This window comes from Clupea harengus, chromosome 19 (genome assembly GCF_900700415.2).
Source record: "Clupea harengus chromosome 19, Ch_v2.0.2, whole genome shotgun sequence".
Lineage (NCBI taxonomy): Eukaryota > Metazoa > Chordata > Actinopteri > Clupeiformes > Clupeidae > Clupea > Clupea harengus.
This window is the reverse complement of record NC_045170.1, coordinates 6,213,325-6,230,165: the sequence shown is the minus strand read 5'-3', so window position 1 is coordinate 6,230,165 and position 16,841 is coordinate 6,213,325. Positions and strand designations below refer to the sequence as shown.

Sequence of the window (16,841 nt, the reverse complement as noted above, 5' to 3'; positions counted from 1 at the left end):
ACACACACACACACACAGTTTCATCACCTCCAGCTCTCATCTCTTCAACACGCGTTGGACATCTGGAAGTGTGTACTTTCAACAGACACTAGCAGACTTGCGCTAGCAAGGCCAAACACATTATAAACGGCCTCACAGTCACACACACACACTGAGAGCACAGGCTAACATGCTCTGGAATGAACATCCTTTCAATGGCCTTGGTAATACACAGGTGATGTAAAGATGGGAAAGAAACTCAGCCCATCTATCACGCACCAACCTCATCATCATCATCATCATCATCATCATGATCATGATCTTCTCATTAGATGTCATTAGCTTCTAGCCCATTGTCTCCAGTGAGCAAAATTACTTGTTAATGCTAATGTGAGAACATGTTGATGTAGGCAGCCTTTACCCTGATGCTAGTGAGGTTAAATGCCCCGCTAGTTAATGCCTTTACCCTGCTGCTAGTGAGGTTAAATGCCCCACTAGCTAATGCCTTTACCCTGCTGCTAGTGAGGTTAAATGCCCCGCTAGTTAATGCCTTTACCCTGCTGCTAGTGAGGTTAAATGCCCCACTAGCTAATGCCTTTACCCTGCTGCTAGTGAGGCTAAATGCCCCGCTAGTTAATGCCTTTACCCTGCTGCTAGTGAGGTTAAATGCCCCGCTAGTTAATGCCTTTACCCTGCTGCTAGTGATGTTAAATGCCCCACTAGCTAATGCCTTTACCCTGCTGCTAGTGAGGTTAAATGCCCCACTAGCTAATGCCTTTACCCTGCTGCTAGTGAGGTTAAATGCCCCGCTAGTTAATGCCTTTACCCTGCTGCTAGTGAGGTTAAATGTCCCGCTAGTTAATGCCTTTACCCTGCTGCTAGTGAGGTTAAATGCCCCGCTAGTTAATGCCTTTACCCTGCTGCTAGTGATGTTAAATGCCCCACTAGCTAATGCCTTTACCCTGATGCTAGTGAGGTTAAATGCCCCGCTAGTTAATGCCTTTACCCTGCTGCTAGTGATGTTAAATGCCCCACTAGCTAATGCCTTTACCCTGATGCTAGTGAGGTTAAATGCCCCACTAGCTAATGCCTTTACCCTGATGCTAGTGAGGTTAAATGCCCCACTAGCTAATGCCTTTACCCTGATGCTAGTGAGGTTAAATGCCCCGCTAGTTAATGCCTTTACCCTGATGCTAGTGAGGTTAAATGCCCCACTAGCTAATGCCTTTCCTTCGCCTGAGTGGTAGCCTACCCCATATTCAAAAGCAGAGTAGGCTAAGTTAACAAATATTGCCTAGGAAAAGTTTTATGCGTGATAGCCCGGTGAGCATCTCCGCTCCGCTGCGCAAAAACTAAATGCTGTGTGTGTTTTGTGCCACTTAAAATATTTCTAAATTATGCCAGGGGACTATTTTTCGGAATATTGAGATTTCGGAATATCGGGCCTTCGGAACACTGGACCGTCCCCAAATGCCCCACTAGCTAATGCCTTTACCCTGCTGCTAGTGAGGTTAAATGCCCCACTAGCTAATGTCTTTACCCTGTTGCTAGTGAGGTTAAATGCCCCACTAGCTAATGCCTTTACCCTGCTGCTAGTGAGGTTAAATGCCCCACTAGCTAATGCCTTTACCCTGCTGCTAGTGAGGTTAAATGCCCCGCTAGCTAATGCCTTTACCCTGCTGCTAGTGATGTTAAATGCCCCACTAGCTAATGCCTTTACCCTGCTGCTAGTGATGTTAAATGCCCCACTAGCTAATGCCTTTACCCTGCTGCTAGTGAGGTTAAATGCCCCGCTAGCTAATGCCTTTACCCTGCTGCTAGTGATGTTAAATGCCCCACTAGCTAATGCCTTTACCCTGCTGCTAGTGAGGTTAAATGCCCCGCTAGCTAATGCCTTTACCCTGATGCTAGTGAGGTTAAATGCCCCACTAGCTAATGCCTTTACCCTGATGTTAGTGAGGTTAAATGCCCCACTAGCTAATGCCTTTACCCTGATGCTAGTGAGGGTAAATGCCCCGCTAGCTAATGCCTTTCCTTCGCCTGAGTGGTAGCCTACCCCATATTCAAAAGCAGAGTAGGCTAAGTTAACAAATATTGCCTAGGAAAAGTTATATGCGTGATAGCCCGGTGAGCATCTCTGCTCCGCTGCGCAAACTAAATGCTGTGTGTGTTTTGTGCCACTTAAAATATTTCCAAATTATGCCAGGGGACTATTTTTCGGAATATTGAGATTTTGGAATATCGGGCCTTCGGAACACTGGACCGTCCCCAAATGCCCCACTAGCTAATGCCTTTACCCTGATGCTAGTGAGGTTAAATGCCCCACTGGCTAATGCCTTTACCCTGATGCTAGTGAGGTTAAATGCCCCACTGGCTAATGCCTTTACCCTGATGCTAGTGAGGTTAAATGCCCCACTGGCTAATGCCTTTACCCTGATGCTAGTGAGGTTAAATGCCCCACTAGCTAATGCCTTTACCCTGCTGCTAGTGAGGTTAAATGCCCCACTGGCTAATGCCTTTAACCTGCTGCTAGTGATGTTATATCCCCACTAGCTAATGCCTTTACCCTGCTGCTAGTGAGGTTAAATGCCCCACTGGCTAATGCCTTTACCCTGCTGCTAGTGAGGTTAAATGCCCCACTAGCTAATGCCTTTACCCTGCTGCTAGTGATGTTAAATGCCCCACTAGCTAATGCCTTTACCCTGCTGCTAGTGAGGTTAAATGCCCCGCTAGCTAATGCCTTTACCCTGCTGCTAGTGAGGTTAAATGCCCCGCTAGCTAATGCCTTTACCCTGCTGCTAGTGATGTTAAATGCCCCACTAGCTAATGCCTTTACCCTGCTGCTAGTGAGGTTAAATGCCCCGCTAGCTAATGCCTTCCACATGCCTTAAACCAGACACCTCTGTTGATTAAATGTCAAAGCCTCAAAAAGAATTCAGTACATTTTTGAAAGGTTTCAAAGCATTACCTTTTCACAGGCCTACACGCACACACACACACACACACACACATCTACCTTTTCACAGGCCTACACACACACACACACACACACACACACATCTACCTTTTCTCAGGCCTACACACACACACACACACACACTTCCACTGTTTTCCACTGACTTTTTTTTTCCTGAAGATGCAACAACAGTCTATTGCATCTTTAAAATCTACTTCAACAACCTCCTATATCTCAAATCTTTTCTCTTTTGCTCAGTTACAAAGCAGGCGTACACACACACACGCACACACACACACGTCCTGAAACCAAACCTTGTCCTCCTCACTGATCACATTTAAATACTGTCAGTGGTGAGTAGAGTTATAAGAAAAGGCAAAAAGAGAAGCTGACAGTAAAACATGTAAATATAGTTCACTTCCTCATTACCAGTGGACTCTCGTCCTGTCCGAGGCCTTGCCTGTCAATCACACCGCAGAAGCAGCAGGATCTGATCAGGCTAAAGTGTGTGTGTGTGTGAGTGAGTGTGAGTGTGTGTGTGAGTGTGAGTATGTTTGTGTGTGTGTTTGTGTGTGTGTGTGTGTGTGTGTGTGTGTGTGTGTGTGTGTGTGTGAGTGAGTGTGTGCGTGTATGTGTGCGGGAGTGTGTGAGTGTGAGCGTGTGTGTGTGTGTGTGTGTGTGATTCAGTGGACGGGTCTGGGCCGGCCTGAGACAGGTAGAGCCAGAGGACTGAACTAAGGACATCTAGCTCACACTGGATTTACTTACTGAGAAAATAAACAGACTATTTCTCTTTTTTCCCACACAAACACTGGCGGATAATTTTTCATGTCTGAAAGGATGATTCGCCTCTTGAGGGGAGGCGTATTTAAAAGTGAACCTGTGGAAGAGGGACAGGAGAGGAGTGTGTGTGTGTGTGTGTGTGTGTGTTATCTCAAGTTTATTCCTCACAATTTAATATTTAGTTTTAAGTGGTTCACTGGCGAAGGGACAGTGTGTGTGTGTGTGTGTGTGTGTGTGTGTGTGTGTGTGTGTTATGCACTACGTATGTGTGAGTGATGCGTATGTGTGTAAGTTCACATGAATGATTTCTGAGTGACTGTTGAATTGTTAGCCTCATCTCGATCGATAAATAGCTATATGATCGGCATTAACAACAGCATTAACCGCAGACAAACAACTTTGTTGTAATTCACACTGGCCTTTATTCATTCATAAAAGCTAAGAGTGACCACAGACCAACTCCTCTAACATCGGTTCCATGGCAATGTTCCGAAAGCCCATTATTCCGACAGCCCGCTGTTACGAAATTGTGAGAACAGCAACGTGAACCACTATAGCCCACATGTACATCCCAATTAATTGATCACACAATCATAAACATATATATGCATTTATTTCACAAGCATGAACTTTAATTCAGAATATTATTATACACACATGGCATTTGCATCGCGATGATAAAAAAAAATACTTTTATGATAGCCAACGCATGCATGCTTTGTCAGTGCTTGACAACATTTGCGTAATGTCCTGCGACAATCTGCCGGTGATTTCCTTGGCACGAGTGGTACCCCATATTCAAAACCAGAGTAGGCTAAATTAACAAATATTGCCTAGAAAAAGTGATATGCGTGATAGCCCGGTGAGCGTCTCCGCTCCGCTGCGCAAAGCTGTGTGAATATTTCTAAATTATGCTAGGGGGACTATTTTTCGGAATATTGAGATTTCGGAATATCGGGCTTTCGGAACACTGGGCCGTCCCCCTAACATCAGGCTAATGCTAACACTAGCCATTATTCATAATAACAGCTAAGAGTGACCACAGACCAACCCATCTAACATCAGGCTAATGCTAACACTAGCCATAATGCATTAGTGACAGCTAAGAGTGACCACAGACGAACTGCTCTGTGTTCTAACGCTGATGCTAAACCGTAACAGCAGATGAGAGGTAATGTGGCAGGGACCATGTCAGGGCCTAAATAAATAAAAACCTGTCCCAAGTCCTTCACACCGGCTCCTCTACGAGCGACTCTAGCAGGCTAGAATGTGTGGCTTCATCTACAAGCTATTCTTATTATGTGTAGGTTCATGTACAAGTTATGTCAGCCATGAGTTAAAATGTGTGTGTAGGTTCGTGTGTAGTGGAGTTTAGCTATGAGAGGGTTCCTCTACAAGCTGGTTTAGCCATGTGGTTAGCTATGTGTTTAGGCTTCTCTACTAGTTAGCCATGTATTATCACAGCTGTGTGTAGCTTTACTCTACGAGTTGCTCGGTAACGGGTGCGTTCTTCTCAGCCAGGCAGTGAATGAGTGATGAATGAGAATGAGTTTTCTTTCTTCTAAAGCATGTTTCCAGAGACACTCACCACTAAAACTACCTACACACACACGCACGCACGCACGCACACACACACAATTTAAGCACACACGGGCCACACACACATAGACACACTGTTTCATTCAAACTCTGCCATTGAGCCACGCACCCATCGACCCTGTGCCCTGCACAGCTGACACTCTCTAGCATGCGTCAGCTCACACACACACACACACGCACACACGCACACACACACACGCGTGCGCTCATCAGCCCCAGTACTGGTCTACAGACTCCTGCTTCACATTCAGATCAGCCTTCGCATGCACGTGCAGAGAGAGAGAGAGAGAGAGAGAGAGAGGAAGAGAGAGAAAGAGAGAGAGGAAGAGAGAGAAAGAGAGAGAGAGAACCGCTACACAGGATATTAGTGATCTGTTCATACCGATTCAATCCTACACACAGAATTAGCCAACATTCACACACCTCGTTGAGCTCACAGAAAGTACAGGGCGGAAGTGTGGCTGTGGTGTTTTACACTAATTCACACAAACATCGCTGGAGTTACAGAAAAACGCCATAACTATGTGCGGAAGGCTTAGTCAGAGTTTGGGTGTGGATAGAATGACACCAGCATCTGTTAGAGGACACTGAAAAGGCTCACTGGGTATTCAGAACGGGGTGGGGGACACACACTCTCACACACACACACACACATTCACACACTCACTCACACACACACACACACACACATTCACATAACCTCCTGCGTGCTTATAGAGCCATCGAGACACACACACACACCACCTGAATGTCCAAGTATAAAATATGTCAAAAATACACACAACCTTACAAACACACACCGCCTGATAACTCATGAAGCTGCCAGACACAGACACACACACACACACACACACACACACACACACACACACACACACACACACCTCCCACACACTCATAGAGCCTTCAAAAAGATAGTGTTGCTCCTTCCCATATGCTGACAGTGTCTGCCTCATGAGTGGAATGTTTTCAACACGATATCATCAAAAAATGAGAGGTATGAGAGAGAGGGAAACAAAGAAAGAGCGAGAGAGAGAGAGAGAGAGAGAACACAGCGCGGGAGAGAGAGAGAGAGAACACAGCGAGAGAGAGGCATGAATGAGGAATCAGTGACAAAAGAGATAGAGAAAAGAGAGAAATCCAGACAGAGAGATAGAGAGCAACAGAGAAAGAAAGAAAAGAAATAGACTGAGAGAGAGACAGTAAAAAGGGAGTTGTGGCAAATAGAGCTCATGAATAGAAGTGAGATGAAAGGCTGTGTGTCAGTCTGAGAAAAACTTCACACGCACACACACAAACACACACGCACACACACACACTAGAGCTTCCATCTCCTCCCTTCCTCTTCCCCTCTCTCCTGTAACCTACTCCAACACACACACACACACACACACACACACACACAGCATTTACACAGCAATTAAGCTGCTCACATACAATACAAACACACAGCACTTACGGTAAAAAAGAGTCATGTTCAACACAGTCCATAACACACACAGACACACAGGCAAACTCAAACATATAGACACACACACGTAAACATGGCAGAAGCCTATGGTGTCCATCCTCCTCAAAGATCTTAACTTACTATATAACACAGAGGCCACCTCCTAGACACACACACACACACACACACACACACACACACACACACACACACACACACACACACACACACACACACACACACACACACACACTGAAATGCTAACTACAGAGGACTGTGCATCCACTGTCTCAAATCACATATTCACTCATATACACAAGCACATAGCACTAGAGCATCACAAAGTCTGTGCATTCACTATTTCACAACACATATGCACTTATCAGTGCACTCAGAGCAGCACTAAGGACTATTGTGAGCACGCGCACACACACACACACACACACACACACACTCATTTTCACACACACACACACACACACACACACACATTTTCACACACACACACACACACTCATTTTCACACACACACACACACACACACACACACACACACACTCATTTTCACACACACACACACACACTTGAGACATCAGAACAGTCTGTGCATCCACAATTCAACTTCACTCAGACACGTTGCATCCCCACTGTCTTGTGTAGTCCTTCTACTGTCTGTCTGTCTGTGCTGCATCTACTGTCTGTCTCTCTGTGCTGCATCTACTGTCTGTCTCTCTGTCTGTCTGTCTGTCTGTCTGTCTGTGCTGCATCTACTGTCTGTCTGTCTGTGCTGCATCTACTGTCTGTCTGTCTGTCTGTCTGTCTGTCTGTGCTGCATCTACTGTCTGTCTGTCTGTCTGTGCTGCATCTACTGTCTGTCTGTCTGTCTGTGCTGCATCTACTGTCTGTCTGTCTGTCTGTGCTGCATCTACTTTCTGTCTGTGCTGCATCTACTGTCTGTCTGTCTGTGCTGCATCTACTGTCTGTCTGTCTGTGCTGCATCTGTCTGTCTGTGCTGCATCTGTCTGTCTGTCTGTCTGTATGTGCTGCATCTACAGTCTGTCTGTCTGTCTGTCTGTCTGTGCTGCATCTACTGTCTGTCTGTGCTGCATCTACTGTCTGTCTGTCTGTGCTGCATCTGTCTGTCTGTGCTGCATCTGTCTGTCTGTCTGTCTGTCTGTGCTGCATCTACAGTCTGTCTGTCTGTGCTGCATCTCTCTGTCTGTTTATGCTGCATCTGTCTGTCTGTGCTGCATCTACAGTCTGTCTGTCTGTCTGTGCTGCATCTACTGTCTGTCTGTCTGTGCTGCATCTACTGTCTGTCTGTCTGTCTGTGCTGCATCTGTCTGTCTATCTGTGCTGCATCTGTCTGTCTGCCTGTCTGTGCTGCATCTACTGTCTGTCTGTCTGTCTGTGCTGCATCTACTGTCTGTCTGTGCTGCATCTACTGTCTGTCTGTCTGTGCTGCATCTACTGTCTGTCTGTCTGTCTGTGCTGCATCTACTGTCTGTCTGTCTGTCTGTCTGTGCTGCATCTACAGTCTGTCTGTCTGTGCTGCATCTACTGTCTGTCTGTCTGTCTGTGCTGCATCTACTGTCTGTCTGTCTGTGCTGCATCTACTGTCTCTCTGTCTGTTTGTCTGTTTGTGCTGCATCTGTCTGTCTGTGCTGCATCTACTGCCTGTCTGTCTGTCTGTCTGTGCTGCATATGTCTGTTTGTGCTGCATCTACTGTCTGTCTGTCTGTGCTGCATCTACTGTCTGTCTGTCTGTGCTGCATCTGTCTGTCTGTCTGTTTGTGCTGCATCTGTCTGTCTGTGCTGCATCTACTGTCTGTCTGTCTGTGCTGCATATACTGTAATTTCTAGCTTTCTGTCTATATAGTCTCTGTTGTCTGTAATGTCTGTGCTGTTCTGTGCTTGTGTGTGTGTGTGTGTGTGTGGAGGCTGTGAGAGAGTCTGTATCAGGAGTATCTGTTCTGTGTGTGTGTGTGTGTGTGTGTGTGTGGACTCTGTGAGAGAGAGTGTATCAGAAGTATCTGTTCTGTGCGTGTGTGTGTGTGTGTGTGGAGTCTGTGAGAGAGGTTGTTGGTCTCCATGAGTATTTGTTCTGTGCGTGTGTGTGTGTGTGTGTGTGTGTGGAGGCTGTGAGAGAGTGTGTTGGTCTCCAGGAGTATCTGATCAAGCCAGGCTAACCCAATCGCGAACCCAACTCCTCAAAGAAAGGTTCTCCATTATGATTGGCTGAAATGTCTCACTCAGGCTGCATTCCCCATTATCCATTGGCTGAAACATTCTGGAAAGGCTGAGTACTCCATGCTGACTGGCTGACATTTCATTCAAAGTGATTTCTTCATGCTGATTGGCTGAAATATCCCTCTCAGGCTTAGATCCCTGTACCTGGTTGGCCTTTACATTCAGGCTGAATTCTCTGTCTATTGGCTGAAAGGTGTGTTTTCAGTCTTCAGTACCATGTGTGTTGTGGACCCAGGATGAGTGTGTGTGTGTGTGTGAGTGTGTGTGAGAGTGATCAGGGCTTCTTGTACTTGTCAATCAAACTGCCAGAGAGCTCACCCAAAAGACCTGCCTACGCCCCTCCCTCAAGGTGGAGGCCAGGACGCTTTCACACACACACACACACACACACACACACACACACACACACACACACACACTTTCACAGTCATTTAATTGATCTGATACTTTTATGCAAAATGACTGACAGTTCAGTAAAATAATGTTGTTGTAAGCTATTCCATCATACTGTTATGGCTCCACACACAAACACGGAAACAAACTAATACACGACTAAATATATGAAGAGTAAAGTCACTCTTCTTGTAGGGGAATGAGCAGCAGGTGTGTGTGATGGAGGATGCAGCCAAGTGAGCTGCTCCATACACACACACACACACACACACACACACACACACACATGCCTGCTCTGTGTCTTAATTAGGGCTCATTAGCAGGTAAACCTGAGTGCTTCTGAGGATGCCGGGAGGGCAGGGCAGGGGGGGGGGGGGGGGGGGGGGGGGACTGGACCACACAAGACGACCAGGCAGGCAGACGGGTTTAAACGCCACGCAAAGGCATGTCGACCGCTGTGGTGACCGCTATGGGAATGCCATCACAGCTCCGCCAGTCCACTGCCATGGCCTGCAGGTACCTGCCCTCACCGTGTCCACAGAGCACCGCATACAGGTGAAGGCACACAGAGGATTCTCCCATGTCCTGTGTACACACACACACTGTGCACGGAACTACAGTATAACTCTGTGACGCAGCGCGAATGACCTCAGATACAACCTAACCATGGGCCGCATCAGGGCCACGTCTGGGCCGCATCAGGGCCACGTCTGTCTCAGGGTCACATATGATCTGAAACTACGTTAGCCAGCAATGCTAACTTTTTGCCCTTTTTAAACTTAATTCTGTAATACACCACAACACCATGGGCCCCTGGTTTGATACACACTAATACATAAGGATTTGATACGTAATAATGGGTCAATGTTGCTGCCTTGCTCCCATGGACTGCCCGGCCTCGGCTGCATTCCGAGCGTACTCTTTAGACCAGGAAAACTATTTACTTTGGCACGTGCCTAGAAGACTGCTGGAAGTCACAAGAGCGTGCAACACGAATGCATGTGCACTACAGCCCTCGGCTATGTCATTTTCTGATCCAAATCAGCGTTGGGTATTGATATTATTCAATCGTTACAATCATTTATTGATCAACGATAAAGTGGTTACTGGTAAATACATGGGTTGCAAAGACGTGGTTAGATTGGTGGGCTAACAGCTACAGCAATCCTGTGGTGTAATTTTCAAAGCGGCTTGACGACTGAGGACCGGGCTTCGAATCATTCATACTTTCGTCGTTGCGAGCCTGAATGCCCCAGGGGCGGTGTTCCATCGCCCGTGAAACCAGCTGTTTTTTGTTGTTTTTTCCGGCTACACTCTTTCACTTCCAAGTCGATACACTATGGGATATCTGCAAAACAACTACAAGGCTACGTAATATCCCAACTGCGCTCGTCAATTGCAGTGTTACTTAACCAGTTGGTAGAAAAGTAATGTTATAGCCAAGAAAAGCAAATGACCACTGTTTCTGTTGCATATACCATTACACCGAAAAGCGCTCGACTTTTTTGGTCAAAGTCTATGTCGAACAGCGTCGTAGCCTACTATACATTTCCTTTCTGTAAACAAAGTAAAAATAGACAGCAATCGCAGGGATCCCGGCAGCCCATTATATAACCGGCAGAGCGGAGCAGAATGACATCACGGGTAGGCTAGTCGAGCAATCACTCGCTGCACAGGGCAGACACTGTGTCCTTTACTCTCGAGCTCAATGAAAAGCGTCTGCCTGTGATCGTGTTCTGAGCGTATTGTAACCTTTACAATGTATTCTGCCCACATGAATGGGAGTTCAAAGAGCCGCACAAGCTATATTCGGCACTGAGCTTACGTGTCATCACCACCAATAGCGAATAACACTCCTGGTTTCCATGGTTGTCAAACATATATAATGAGAAAAATATATACTTCCGCAATTGCAATTTTCTTGTTACGGCTGCAATGTTTCCCCGCTGAGAACAAAATGTTGACTAAGCGAAAGTAGCCACGGCCACGTAAGAGGAACTAAGAGCTTTAAAAAGTGCGATAGCGTAGTGGAGTACTACGAGAAGCGCGATTACGAGGAAGTAGCCCTTTGCAATGTAATCAGACGCGGTGTAGTGGCGCAGTTAAGTAGCGCTCCTGCCCCGAACAAGCCCAACGAGAGCGCTTCTCGCTCGGTTCCTGTTCCCCGTCACCCAGCGCTCTGCCGCCTCGCACTTTACATGCAGTTGCAAGGCATAGTTTGAAGTGACAAGTATGTCAACGTGAACGCCAAACACCGATTAACATGATACTGCAAATACTAAACTTAAAAAGACACAAAGCACAAACTTAACATGTTACAAAAGCCTTTTTTTTTATGGAGGACCGTCTCAGATCCGTCGCGTCCAATGGTACTTCCAGCCATTTTCTCGATGCGAGTGGTTCGGGAAAAAAGTCTGAATGACAGCCCAGGCCATGACTTACTGTGCGGTGATAGGGGCTTTGGAGTCTGTGCCTCTCTTGCGTGCGTGCTGCCGGGGCTCCCTGTCCCTCCTGTGCCGCTGACGGTGGAAGCGTCTCCCCTCTACTAGTTGAATGATATCTGCTGCAGCCGAGCTAATAGCTCTATCGCGCTCTGCTCCCCTCCCCCTCCCCCTCCTCCCCTCCCCTTCCCTTCCCTCTCGCGTGTGTGTGTGTGTGCGTGCGTGCGTGCGTGTGTGTGTAATCCAAATATGGAGCAGTTGGCTGGCCCAGCTATTAAAGCTGAAGGTTTGTACTCTATGCAAAAGAGGAACGAAACCAACCCACAGGCGAGCGTCCAGAGGTCTACATTACGTAAACAAACAGACGGCTCAACATAATGGACAACACTTCACATCCCCTGCACGACCTACTGGTCAGACAGCAGTGTTTTTTAGTTGGACGCTCCTTCAACTCCGCTGTAATAAGGATTGCCACAGGAAGTCATTCCTGCCCACTGCAATAGCAATATATAATGACTCCCCTCTGTGCCGGGAGAGGAGAGGAGAGGAGAAGAGGCTTATTGAGTGGCAATGCACCATGCACATTCTATATTTAATTTGTGTAGAGGTATATCTCAAATACAATTTTTTATTCTATTCATTTTATCTAGTTGTATTGTAGTTTGTAATATATGAATTCGTTAATAATGTGTTTTGTACCTACCTCAGTGTCTGTTTTTGTGTAAATCATGTGTGTTTCGTAATTTTAAGTAAGTTATACTGTTTTGTGATTTGAATTGCTGTTGCAACTCCCTTTGTGGATCAATAAAGTTATCCATCTGTCTGTCTATCTATCTATCTCTCTATCTATCTATCTATCTATCTATCTTTCTATCTATCTTCACCTTTCCTACAATACTTTTCTTTACCTGGACATCTTATGATGTTGTAAGATCATCTCAATCTACAGGAAAACATATCATGCAGTTATTATTTGCTCTAAGGTAGATTAGCATGGCGCTGGGTGTTCTTTGAAGAAGACAACAGCAAGCAGCCCAATCCCAATCCCAATCTCATTGCCCCCCTAGGGCCTGACACCTGAGCCCTCTCAGACGTGGTTGACATTACCTGGTAAGTGTTTGAGCGCTCAAGGGCTCCAAATGGTACAAACAGGAATGGGACAGCATGTTGCGACATCTCACATCACCCTCTGCTCACACTTTCCAACTGCCCCTGTTAACCCCGTGCTTCACGTCCCAACGCTATGAACTGTGGGTAATTACCTAAGGGGAAGTCTGCAGAAATGCGGCCTTATGGGAAGTGTGCATAAAGGGCTGAAAATGTCCGCCCAATGAGAGCCCAAAGCACTTGGCCATTTGACAGTGGGACGGCCCTAAATCCTCACAGATTTAGCGGGAAACGCGTCTCAAAGTCCATGAATCCAGGAGTGTGGACACTGGGATTGGACCTGGCGCTCTCTTAACCTCACAGCCCCATCTTTGGTCCGGGGTGTGTATCGCCGGGTCGGCCCCCTTCTGGTACCGCTGCGGCGGTGAGTAGGTTGCCGGGTCGGTCCCCTTCTGATACCGCTGCAGCGGGGTGTGTATCGCCGGGTCGGCCCCCTCTTGGCTGAACAGGAGTCGCACTGGTGGACGTGTAGCTCCACCTCCTGGTGACACCACAGCCAATAGATAGATAGTGGCAGTGGCGTAGTGGACCCTCGGGCGAGAGGCAGTGGCGTAGAGGACCCTCGGACTAGAGGCAGTGGCGTAGAGGACCCTCGGACTAGAGGCAGTGGCGTAGTGGACCCTCGGGCGAGAGGCAGTGGCGTAGAGGACCCTCGGGCTAGAGGCAGTGGCGTAGGGGACCCTCGGGCGAGAGGCAGTGGCGTAGAGGACCCTCGGACTAGAGGCAGTGGCGTAGAGGACCCTCGGGCGAGAGGCAGTGGCGTAGTGGACCCTCGGACTAGAGGCAGTGGCGTAGAGGACCCTCGGGCGAGAGGCAGTGGCGTAGTGGACCCTCGGACTAGAGGCAGTGGCGTAGTGGACCCTCGGGCGAGAGGCAGTGGCGTAGGGGACCCCTGTGCAGTGGCTCCCCTCGACTAGTGATGACCCTGGCTGTTGGTGGCGATGAGGAGGCATCCTCCTGGCTGTTGGTGGCGATTAGGAGGACCCCTGGACCAACAGATCCAGCCCAATGATGCGTGGAGTCTGAAGGCCTCTCAGTAGTATGTGTCTGCTCTCCTGTGACTGTTTCTGTGAGGAGTGAGGTGGCCTCTCAGTAGTATGAGAGCTGAGAGAGAAACCAAGCTCCGCACCATGGGCGACCGGGCATTTTGCTCAGCAGCGCCACGCTTATGGAACAGCCTCCCTGACCACCTAAGGGCAACGCAGACGCTGGACTCCTTTAAAGCTGGACTAAAAACATTTTTATTCAGGAAGGCATTTCTGGCCTTGTGTTAAATCTTATGTTAAAATGTTTTCTATTATGCTTATGTTAACTCATTTTTATTGTATTGTATTATTATAGTTAGTTTCTAATATGTTGGCACTCTGAGATTCTTCTGAATGAAGAATGCGTTACAAATAATGTATTATTATTATTATTATTATTATTATGTGTCTGCTCTCCTGTGTGTGTTTCTATGAGGAGCGTGGTGGCCTCTCAGTAGTATAGTTGCTAACTAAATGTGCTAAATGACAGCCTACGGAATGCAAAGGGTGCGAATTAACACCCGTGTGCACAGAGATGTGGTTGGTGGGGTGATCGCTTGGCACATTAAGCATTAGAAGAAGGCATGACAACTGGTCTCATTTATAGTGTCATCTCTCTCTTTGTCTCTCTCTCTCTCTCTCCCTCTCTCTCTCTCTGTCTCCCTCTCTCTCTGTCTCCCTCTCTCTCTCCCTCTCTGTCTCTCTCTCTCTCCCTCTGTCTCTCTCTCCCTCTCTCTCTGTCTCCCTCTCTCTCTGTCTCTCTCTCTCCCTCTCTCTCTGTCTCTCTCTCTCTTTCTTTCTCTCTCTCTTTCTTTCTCTCTCCTCTCTCTCTCTCTCTCTCTCTCTCTCCCTCTCTCTCTGCTTCTGTTGTGTGCGTGTAAACAATGTAGCCTATGAGACCTTCTTGTTTATCCATTTTCCTTCTTCAGTCCTAGAACATTAAATTTGCGGATTCAATTAAATTGGCATTTGGAGAATCTTAGTAGGGGCTGCGCATGTGTGCATGATGCTTAGTCATGTTTGTTTACCCGTTCACAGGCCCTGCGTCTGATCTGTCATATCTGCTACCAATCAAACCGCAGTATAGCCTATTTATAAAGGACTATATAGGCCTGTCTAGAATCAAACCGGAGTATAGCCTATTTATAAAGGACTATATAGGCCTGTCTAGAATCAAACCGGAGTATAGCCTATTTATAAAGGACTATATAGGCCTGTCTAGAATGATACCGGAGTATAGCCTATTTATAAAGGTCTATATAGGCCTGTCGAGAATGTCTTGCCTAATCATCAATTTTATAAAACGTGTCTTAATTTAATTTTGTTTACCATAAACATACACAGACACGTAGACGTACACAGAGTGAATGAGATTGTAGGCTACGTCTGTGTGTGTGTGTGTGTGTGTGTGTGTGTGTGTGTGTGTGTGTGTGTGTGTGTGTGTGTGTGTGTGTGTGTGTGTGTGTGTGTGTGTGTGCGAGAACAGAGAGGTCAACTTCTGAGCAGCAGACCGAACGGGGGCTTTCCAGCAGTGTTTACGTGTAGTTTCCATGGAGACCATTCTAAAGCGTAGGCTGCTCCCGCTCCACCCTGCTGTGCAGCTCCATTCCTGTCGCCTGAGGTAACATCTGCTGCGCTCCTCCATCAGCGCCTCCCTCCACTCCTCCCTCCGCTCCTCCGTTCTTTCTTCCGTCCGCTCCTCCGTCCGCTCCTCCGTTCTTTCTTCCGTCCGCTCCTCCGTCCGCTCCTCCCTCCGTCCCCTCCTCCGTCCCCTCCTCCGTCCGTCCGCTCCTCCGTCCGCTCCTCGTTCCGCTCCTCCGTCCGCTCCTCCGTTCATTCTTCCGTCCGCTCCTCCGTCCGCTCCTCCGTCCGCTCCTCCGTCCGCTCCTCCCTCCGCTCCTCCGTCCGCTCCTCCGTCCGCTCCTCCAGCCAACACAGCAGCCAGAGGGCAGAGGACCACACATGCAGGAGCTGAGGCCTCTAAATGGGCCTCCGTGCTCAGAGGACCTGGTTCACGGGATCATAACAAGAGGACTCTCCAGTACACACAGCCAAGAGCTACTGTGTTACTGTAACAGCCAGCGTACGTGCAGGGGAGACAGACGGCCAATACCCCAGCTCTAGTGAGCTCATCCTCCACTCAGAACACTCACACACACACACACACACACACACACACACACTCACACACACACACACACACACACACTCATCCTCCACTCAGTCATGAGATTGTTAAACTGTACAGAACACTCACACACACACACACACACACTCACACTCACACACACACACACACACACATACACACACACACACACACACACACTCACACACACACACACACTCACACACACACACACTCACACTCACACACACACACACACACACTCACACTCATCCTCCACTCAGTCATGAGATTGTTAAACTGTACAGAACACTCACACACACACACACACACACTCACACTCACACACACACACACACACACATACACACACACACACACACACACACTCATCCTCCACTCAGTCATGAGATTGTTAAACTGTACAGAACACTCACACACACACACACACACACTCACACTCACACACACACACACACACACACACACACACACACACACACATACACATACACAGACACACTCACACTCATCCTCCACTCAGTCATGAGATTGTTAAACGGTACAGACAGATCATCTTTAGATCATCAGGGTGCAACTGGCACTAACTAAGTTTAACATCTACACACTCACAAACACACACACACTCTCTCTGACACACACACACATA

At 47.6% G+C, this 16,841-nt stretch overlaps 1 protein-coding gene across 1 annotated transcript in view; it reads right to left on the bottom strand.

Annotated features, from left to right (window-relative positions):
- LOC105911182 (ataxin-1-like) overlaps nt 1-12,040 on the bottom strand; it is a 92,290-nt gene extending 80,250 nt beyond the window's left edge. The window contains 1 exon segment of the mRNA XM_031585656.2: nt 11,853-12,040. The gene's annotated coding sequence lies outside the window, so the exon portion shown is untranslated.
- Between the last annotated feature and the right edge of the window lie 4,801 nt (nt 12,041-16,841).